This window comes from Leptonychotes weddellii, chromosome 1 (assembly GCF_054177405.1).
Source record: "Leptonychotes weddellii isolate Sample4059 chromosome 1, ASM5417740v2, whole genome shotgun sequence".
NCBI classification, from domain to species: domain Eukaryota; kingdom Metazoa; phylum Chordata; class Mammalia; order Carnivora; family Phocidae; genus Leptonychotes; species Leptonychotes weddellii.
Genome location: NC_138369.1, coordinates 183,522,922 through 183,531,663, shown reverse-complemented (window position 1 = coordinate 183,531,663; position 8,742 = coordinate 183,522,922).

Sequence of the window (8,742 nt, the reverse complement as noted above, 5' to 3'; positions counted from 1 at the left end):
ATCGGGCTCCCTGCTCCACGGGAAGCCTGCTTCTCCCTCTCCCACTCCCCCTGCTTGTGTTCCCTCTCTCACTGTGTCTCTCTCTGTGTCAAATAAGTAAATAAAATCTTTAAAAAAAAAAAAAAAAATTTCTTCTGTCCAAAAAAAAGGTAAAGCTACCTAACAAGAATGTAACTCTAGGAAAATATCAATACATTTTGTTTGACTTTAGTATGTCAAGGTCAAATTGTAGACTGTGGCAATGGCCACGTTCATTTCATGGTAATTTCACAGAACCCAAAAGTTTTAAAAGAAAGATGGAGGAGCAAAAATATTTCTTGTTAGAGCATCTGGGTGGCTCAGTTGGTTAAGTGTCTGCCTTCGACTCAGGTCATCATCTCAGGGTCCTGGGATAGAGCCCCATGTGGAGCTCCCTGCCCAGTGGGGGGTCTGCTTCTCCCTCTCTCCCTCTGCCCCTCCCTTTGCTTGTGTGCACTCTCTCTCTCTCTCAGATAAATAAAATCTTTAACAACCAAAAAAAAATATTTCTTGTTTATTAGGAGAGCTCAACTTGTCCCATTACCTTACCTCACCATTCTACAGCAGGGGTCTAGCAAACAAGGGCTCGTGAGCCATCTGCCTCAATACCTGTTTGTGCAAATAAAGTTTTATTGGAACACAGCTAGCTCATGCATTTACATAGTGCCCATGGCTGCTTTCGTGCTAAAGGTAGATCTGTAATTTTATCAGAAACTGTATGTCCTGCAAAGCCTAAGTTATTTACTGTCAGGCCAACCTCTGCTCTACATTGCAATGGACTGAGGAATGCTGGCAAGGCCTCAATCCACTAACCCTAAAATGCACCACAAATAAAAACCATGAGCCTGGGCCACTGAGGTGTGCAGAGAGAGAATGCCCCCTGGGATGGGTCATCAGGTAGACACACATGGCATCAACCTAAGTGAACAACATCAGCCTGGCTGTTCACATCACCATAGGATTCACAGAAGTGAGTACAGATTCCCCATTCCAACCACCAAGCTCCTCATCTCCTCATCAACCCAGGGTGCCAACTTCAACTTTCCTCATCTGGTGAAACCTATAGCTCTATTAAAATAAAATTCTTAGGCTTCAAAACAAAATGTTCTCCTCAATCCAACCCAGCACAATGTTCAATTTCTAAGAACATATGGTTTATAGGAAGTAAATGATCTTGCTCATTCTCAAGGTCTCTGAACCATTTAATTCCAACTATTCTAAGAAAGGTTGTGTGTGCTTCTCATAGGCTTCTCCCATCCCATCTGAAAGCAGCTCCTTAAGACTTTCCTCCAATCCACCATATGGCAATGAAACACTATTTTGGCAAGGCACAGACTGAGGGGCTAAAAACATTCACTTGAAGAAAACTATGGAAAAGAAACAATGAATGAATGTGAACGGGAACAAGAAAAACTGGATTCGAGTCCCAGCTCATTCACAAATGAGTTACAACCCTGGATGAATTGTTAAAATTTATCCATTTTTAAACCTGTGCCTCAGTATTCTCGTGTGCGGAATCAGCAGTTCCCAACAACTTTTCTGCCTCTACAAGCTTCCCACAAACAACATTTATATTGTAATTCTCAAAGTATCCTGGGGACACACAGAGTTTGCAAGTGGTCTCCCTCTCTTTTCTTCTGTGCTCCTCATCACCCACAAGCGCCCCGCCCACCCCAGGTACTCTGCCATTCCTGTTATTTCTACACCGCACTTGTGGCAATCTGTAAATATTCTTTCATCACTAGAATGTAAGTTGCAAGAGAGCAAGGACTTTTGTCCGTCATGGACTCATCTGTACTCCCAAAGTCTAAAACACCCCACATATCAGGGGGCAGGCACTAGAAACAGTGGTTAAATAAGTAAATTAATGTATCAATTCCACCTCCTTTGCTTGCTTACTCCCTTTTTTTTCTTGAGGAACCCTAAGTCTCCTCCCATCTCAACTACAATTTGAAGCCTCTTTCCATATACAACATAGCTCACTGTCACTTAGTAACTGCAATACTGAAGCAAGCAAAATGACAATACTAGTGTTTTTCTATTTATTTCATGTAGTGCCAAAATGCTGTTAATACTAATGCTGTAGTTTAAAAGAATCCAGAATTCATCTAATAGAAGTGAAACTAAACATTCATGTATTTCAGATAGCAAGTCCAAGTACATATACAAATATAAATATTAAACTTAGACTCTTTTAATTATTTCCTGGTAAGATAAAGTACGAGCCAAAAAATTTATATTAAACAATACTTTAAAAAATTCACACTGGACAAAATAACCAATTTTGGTCTTACTATTATTAATTACTAAAACTACTGGTATTCAGGCTGCAAAAGAAGACTCGGGGGAAACCCAAAACTTCATATATTTGCAGGGCTACTCTGAAAAAAATAGGTACGTCATATTTTGATCAGACCCTGAGATTTAGACAGGAATCAAAGGATAAAAATTATAGAGAAACAGAGCCTCAATAGGTAAACCACACATTTCTGAAAATTCCAGCTATATCAACGAGACGGGCTGCCATGTGAAGCAGCGAGCCTCCCTCCCATCACCAGAAGTGCAAAGATACAGGATGAGCACTGAATCAATCTTTTGCATTGGGTGGGAAGCTGGACTGGCTAATTCTAAAGCCCTTGCCAAGATTAAATTCCAATACTATTCTGGCACCACCCATCATTCTGAAGGACATTCTGAAGTGAAACTGGGTTTTTAAAAAAACTACAGTTGCACAGTGGTGAGGAACACACTGACAACTAGTAAGGTTTGGCGCTGTTGCCTGGATTTATATTAAGGCACCAGCTCTTTTACCCACTACTGCTTTTGTAACGATTTCCTGAGAGGGGCCCTAGGAAGCCCAGGCTGCTCAGGCTACATTTTGAAAACGGCAGTTCTAGAGATTCTAATGGACAAAGTTTCTACAATAAAGATGGGAGCAAACAGATAGGAAAAATAAAAGGAAGGATCTCTCTGCTTGCCGGCAAAATAAAATCCCCCTTCAGTAAGGTTACTTACGCTAAAAAGTCATGGGAGTACTATAAATACCACTGGTCAATAACCAATGTTTTATCTAATTAAACGTATGTTCATCCCAGAAGAGAGGCTTGTCAACAAAATTACCTTGTGAATTAGACTCTCTGGCAATGGTTAAGATTTTAAAGCTGGTGGCCCTCATATGCACTCGGTTTTCACTACAACACCCTCACAGTCCAGCAGGAAATAAAAGGCACATGGAATGCACATCGAACAGCACGCAGCACCTACCTACACCTCGCCTTTCTCACGTAACAAAGAGGTGTGCAATTCCCAGGAGCACGGAGGATTTATGAAAGGCGGAGTCAAGTCAGAAAACTCCCCAAACCTGGGAAAATGTAAATGTGAGAGCCTTTCTCATTCTCTGCTGCATCTTAATTCCGGGATTTATCTCCTTAAAAAAAAATGTCCTTGAAATTCTGCACTGAGATTCTGACAGCAGTTGAAAAAAGAAAATCTGTGAGCACCTTTCAACAGCAGCACAGGCTTTAAGGGCAGTTCTGTCACTAACAGACCTTGGAAGAACACACGGGACCACCATCTACCTCAAAATGTGTCAAGTGCCAGCCCCGCCTCACGACATCTGCAAAGGCCAACCCTGAAAATGGTTCCACAGGAATGGTTTTATAAAATACTTTTATGTTCAGAGAACCCCCTTTTTGCCCCACAATTTGAATCAAGAGTTGCAGTTCTCTAGGTAATTAAGGATTAAAGACTAGTACGCCCAGAAGCTATTCTAAAAATTAGTATAAGATTCAGGACGGACAAATCTAGAACACTAAAAAAAAAAAGTAAAGCTACATAAATGCACATTCAAACACGACTACAAACTATGTACTATTATACACTGTATAACTTATCGGTTAAGTGACCAGAATAGTAAATTTCATAGGCTTTTTCAAAGGCTAAAGATAGAAAATGCTTCCAGAAGTAGAACTGCACTGCTCTACCACTTTGCCCATGAATCATATTTACAAGACCACTTATAACAAATATGGACTAACTACTAAACAAAGACTTAACAGGCTGTCAAAAGTGGGGAAGGATGGGAAAAGAGAAGGGAACCAACATGCATACAGTGTACCAGGAAAGTAACAAATAGGAGAATGCACTGAAAAACGTTTTTATAAGCAACTGTCATGTGCTCTGCAAAAAGTACCTCAAATTTTAAAAATGATTTTAGATTAAAAAGTGTACATTCACAGTTCAGACGTATCATGTGACCATTTAACAAAGTTACAGAGCCCCGAAAGTGGCTAAAATGTAGAGCAAGTGAAAAGCACCCATGAATATGGTATTTAATTTACATGATCATCTTTACGAGGCCACCTGGAAATCTTTATTGGGGAACAATTTTAAAATAATGTTAACGACACAAATCAGTTGTAAAGAGGAAGCTCGTTCCTGATGTCTGGAAAAGGAGGGAGAAAACACTGAATGCTCATACCACGTTCGTTCTATGGGTACCAGAAATACAGGCTGAACCTGATGAAACTGCCATTTGGGGGGATTAAGTATAGACACTGACCATTTCTTAAGGCTCCAACTAATTTTTGTTATCTGGTAACATCCTCCTCAAGGCCTCTTCAAGCCAAGTATTTCTGGGTTGCTTACGGTGAGATCCACCTCCGAAAGGGCAGCCACAGGGATGTGAAACACAAAGTCCCAGCCCTTTAAAAGTCTGTGATATAGACATGAAGACAGACACATGTAGGTAAATTAATTTAAAACGGAAGTTAAACACAGACAAGACCGAAGCAAAAAGAACTCCAAAGGAGCAGCTACCTGTGACTGGTGGGCTAGGGAGGAGAGACTGCAGGCGGACCCCAACAGCGGAATACCTCCTCTAGCAGCGGGAAGAGGGTCGTTAGGGCGCTCTCTCAGGGCAGGTCTGTACTAACAGCAAGACAGAAGAACAGGAAGATTCGGACGGAATTTATATTCGGGGCAGAATCAACACGGGCACTGTGTTCCATACACACGGAAGCCATCGCTTTTGTCCACTCAAGGCAATTTTTTTGCTTAGCACGTTGAGTTCAGTTTCCTCAAACCTTCACCTACACTACTGGTAAAAATGTAAACTTTCTGGAAGGCAAATGGCAGGATATAGGAGTTTCAAATGTGTATACCTTCAATCCCACAGCCACTTCTAAGAATTTACTCTGAGAAAACTGCCATACTACCCATGCACAAGAACTTAGCTTTGAAAAGTCTCACCATAAAGTTATTAGGACAGTGAATAGAAAGGCAGTTGTCCCATTAACAGAAGACTGGCTCGCTAAATTATTTTTACTGAATGAACCAGTACGATACCACCATTTAGAAAAAGGATGTTGATCCTTATATAAGACATAAGAATATTTTCACAAATTAAAAATAAGCATGTAAGGTCAATCCATATTTTTTTAAAAGGAAAAAAAAGTACTTATGCATACATACATGGAGAAAAGGTCTGGATGAATATACAGCAAAATGTTACTATTTTTCCCTAGCATTAAAATGAGAGGACTATTATGGTTTGTTTCTTTTTTCTACACTTTGCTTTATTATCTGATTTTTCACAATGAGCAATAAAAGTTGTTCTAGAAACAAACTTCCATTGAGTAAAATTCAGTTTTGTTTTGTTTTTAAAAGGATTTCTTCTAAGGAAAAAATAAAACAAGACAAAATCAGAGAGGGAGACAAACCATAAGAGACTCTTGATCATAGGAAACAAACTGAGGGTTGTTGGGAGGGGAGGGGCGTTGGTGGATGGGGAAACTGGGTGATGGACATTAAGGAGGGCATGTCATATAATGAGCACTGGGTGTTACATAAGACTGAGTAATCACTGACCTCTACCTCTGAAACCAATAATACATATGTTAATTAACTGAATTTAAATTAAAAATAATAAATTAATTAAATAAATAAATAAATAAAAGGATTTCTTCCCCTAAATCTATGTCAACTGTTCGCTATCTTACGATGGATGCCATAATTTGCGAATACTGTGTTGAAGTCTTAAACCTATGCCTCAAACATTCAGAATTCATTCGCTGACTCCACATCCATATAGCTTTTTAATAATAATCAGAGAGGTATCGATGCATAGCTCAGGGGTTACTGAAAGAGTCTTGCAAGCTGTACTTCCAGCATCATGAGCTGTTATGTTGGCTGCTCCGTGTCTTGGAAATCAGAGAAAAACCGGAAATCTGTACGTCAGGGGCCTCAAGATCACTGGTTCTAGAATCAGAGCCAACCAAGGAGATGTGACAGGACAAGGCTGAGGCTGGCCCTGAGAACACAGTGGCCAATGAAATCAAGGGGATGAGAAACATCAAAGGAATTTGACAATATTCTATAGCCATGCAGCCAGAACTGGGATTCCTGAAAACTGGGAAATCAGACATAAAAATGTATTCTTTGGGGCATGTGATGAAAATAAAAAGAACCCAGGGAAGAATGGAAGAAAAAAAAAAAATCAGGAGCAAGAGTCCAATGACTCCTGAGTTCCACGCATACTAATGTGTGCCAGTAACAAAGGGCAAATAATAAAGCAGAGAAGGGAGTCACACTTCATAGCATGGCTGAATTTGCCAATGTAAAGGTAGCAGGATGACCAGTGAAGTAACTTCAGCTGCAAAATGCAGTAGGCATCCAAGGGACCCCTGCAGCTAGCCCACAGGAAGATATCGATACGAGCCTTGGTATCAAAAGGTTAGAAATGAATAAATTTAAAGAACTAATTCACAGAGCAAAAACAAAGTCATGATTACATGAGATCCAACTTTATATGAATTTACTAGTTGTCAGTTACTTACGGGCCTAGGTTAACAGCAATTCTGTGTAGTTCAACTATAATGCAGTTTTGTTCCTAAAATAATCTACTTGTTTCCCAGGTCTCAAGTCAAAGAATATCAATCAGATGTTATTTAAGGCCAAATCTGGAGGCTTAATTACATACAATCAACTATCCCTTTCACGATTTGGGTAAATCAAAGGAAAAGGGCAGCATCACCAAGGCATTCCTCTAGAGTACCCTGGAATCATCTGAGGAACTTTAAAAATGAGAGGTCTATGTCTCACCTCAGATACTTTGATCCAAGTGGCTTGGGAATTTAAGAATCCCGGGCACTAGCGCTCGAGGTGCAGACAGAGGTAAGAACCACACCGCTTCTCATCGTTTCAAAAATGAGTGAGTCGGGCTGACCTGTAGTTTATAAATAATTTTCAGCAGTGATCTCCTACAACTCTAATAAACATAATAGCTCCGCTTCTTTCACAGTAATAATGGAGCTCTCCCTGAATGTGAAATGGAGAAATGACAACCCCAACAGGTGACTACTTGTGGTTAATACTACTTCAACAGCTGGAAACAATGCCAAAATTAAGATATCCATGCTTGCTATTCTTTAGACATTCTAAAATCCACACCCTTTTACTGGGAGATTTCCACTTCTATCTTCCCCATCCCCCCCTCCAGATGCACGTACAGATGAATAAAAGATGGGAAACAGGAAGATTGGCAGGAGTCCTGGTTACTATGGCAGCAAGTAAATGAAATGCCAAAGCTCATGAAACTGATAGGGCAGGAATCAGGTATACATCATCGAGCTACCTGTCTTGTTGATTGCTCTCCTTCATGCACAATTCAGTTCCCTGCCTTCACCTTACAGTTCAGCCTCTTTAGAGAGTAGGAGGAGGGCAGCACCACAATGACATGAAGACTAGGGGAGCTAAGAACCGGCAAAAGATTGAGTGAGTGGAGATAAAAGGGTTATAAAAAAAATCATGTTTATATCCTGTAAATCTTCTAAACATCAGTGTACGGTTTTAGCAAAAATGTGTTCGTTGACTGGGTTCAAGGAAATTATTTTTTAAAGTACGCATTGATAGACGCAGAAACCTGGGCTTTGGCAAGAGTCAGATTTGCACACCCTACTGAACAACAGACCAACAGTGTGTCCACTGACCAGGCCGCTGCAGTGGTGCTTAATTCAAGTGATGAGAGGAGGCACTTGAGGGATCACACTCCTCTGAAGAGCAGGGAGGAGCAGGGTATAAAAGCACAGTGGAATTAAAGGAATAAAAACATCCTTCAAGATTCAGCTGCTTCCGAGAACTGTGCCTTTCGTCTGCGATCCCATGTGTTATCCCTCTCATTCCACACACATCTTCCAAGTGTAATTATGTAGGAGTGCGTCCCCTTTCTTAACTAAGCTTCTTCAAGGTTGCATCTTACTCATCTTTAGTAGGTGCTGGAGACGCAAAGAACCTGGCACACAGAACGTGTTCGATAAATGATGAATACGTTAAGTCAAAGAATAAATGGAAAGATGAGAGATGAAAGTTGCTAACTGCACTTAATTCACTGAAAAGGAAGAGAAGGTTAAGCCAAGTCGTAAAATTCAAGGAGAAATAAGATCTTCAACTACAAGAGGAAAACAGCACCATTTTATTTTCAAAAGACAGAGATGCATTAATAAAGCTAAAGCACATCCTGTTGGTTAAAAAACAGATGCACGGTCAAGGAATGAGGAATAAACAGGTAAAAGAAACAGCCAGGCTCATAAAGGTGCCTCCAAACTTCTCAAGATTCTTGGAACATAATCAAGAATCACTGGACATTCTACTCCTAGCGTATAGAGGGAATATTACACATCCAAACTCACACTTTGAAAAGCTTTGAAAATTTCTGGAAACTGAGTC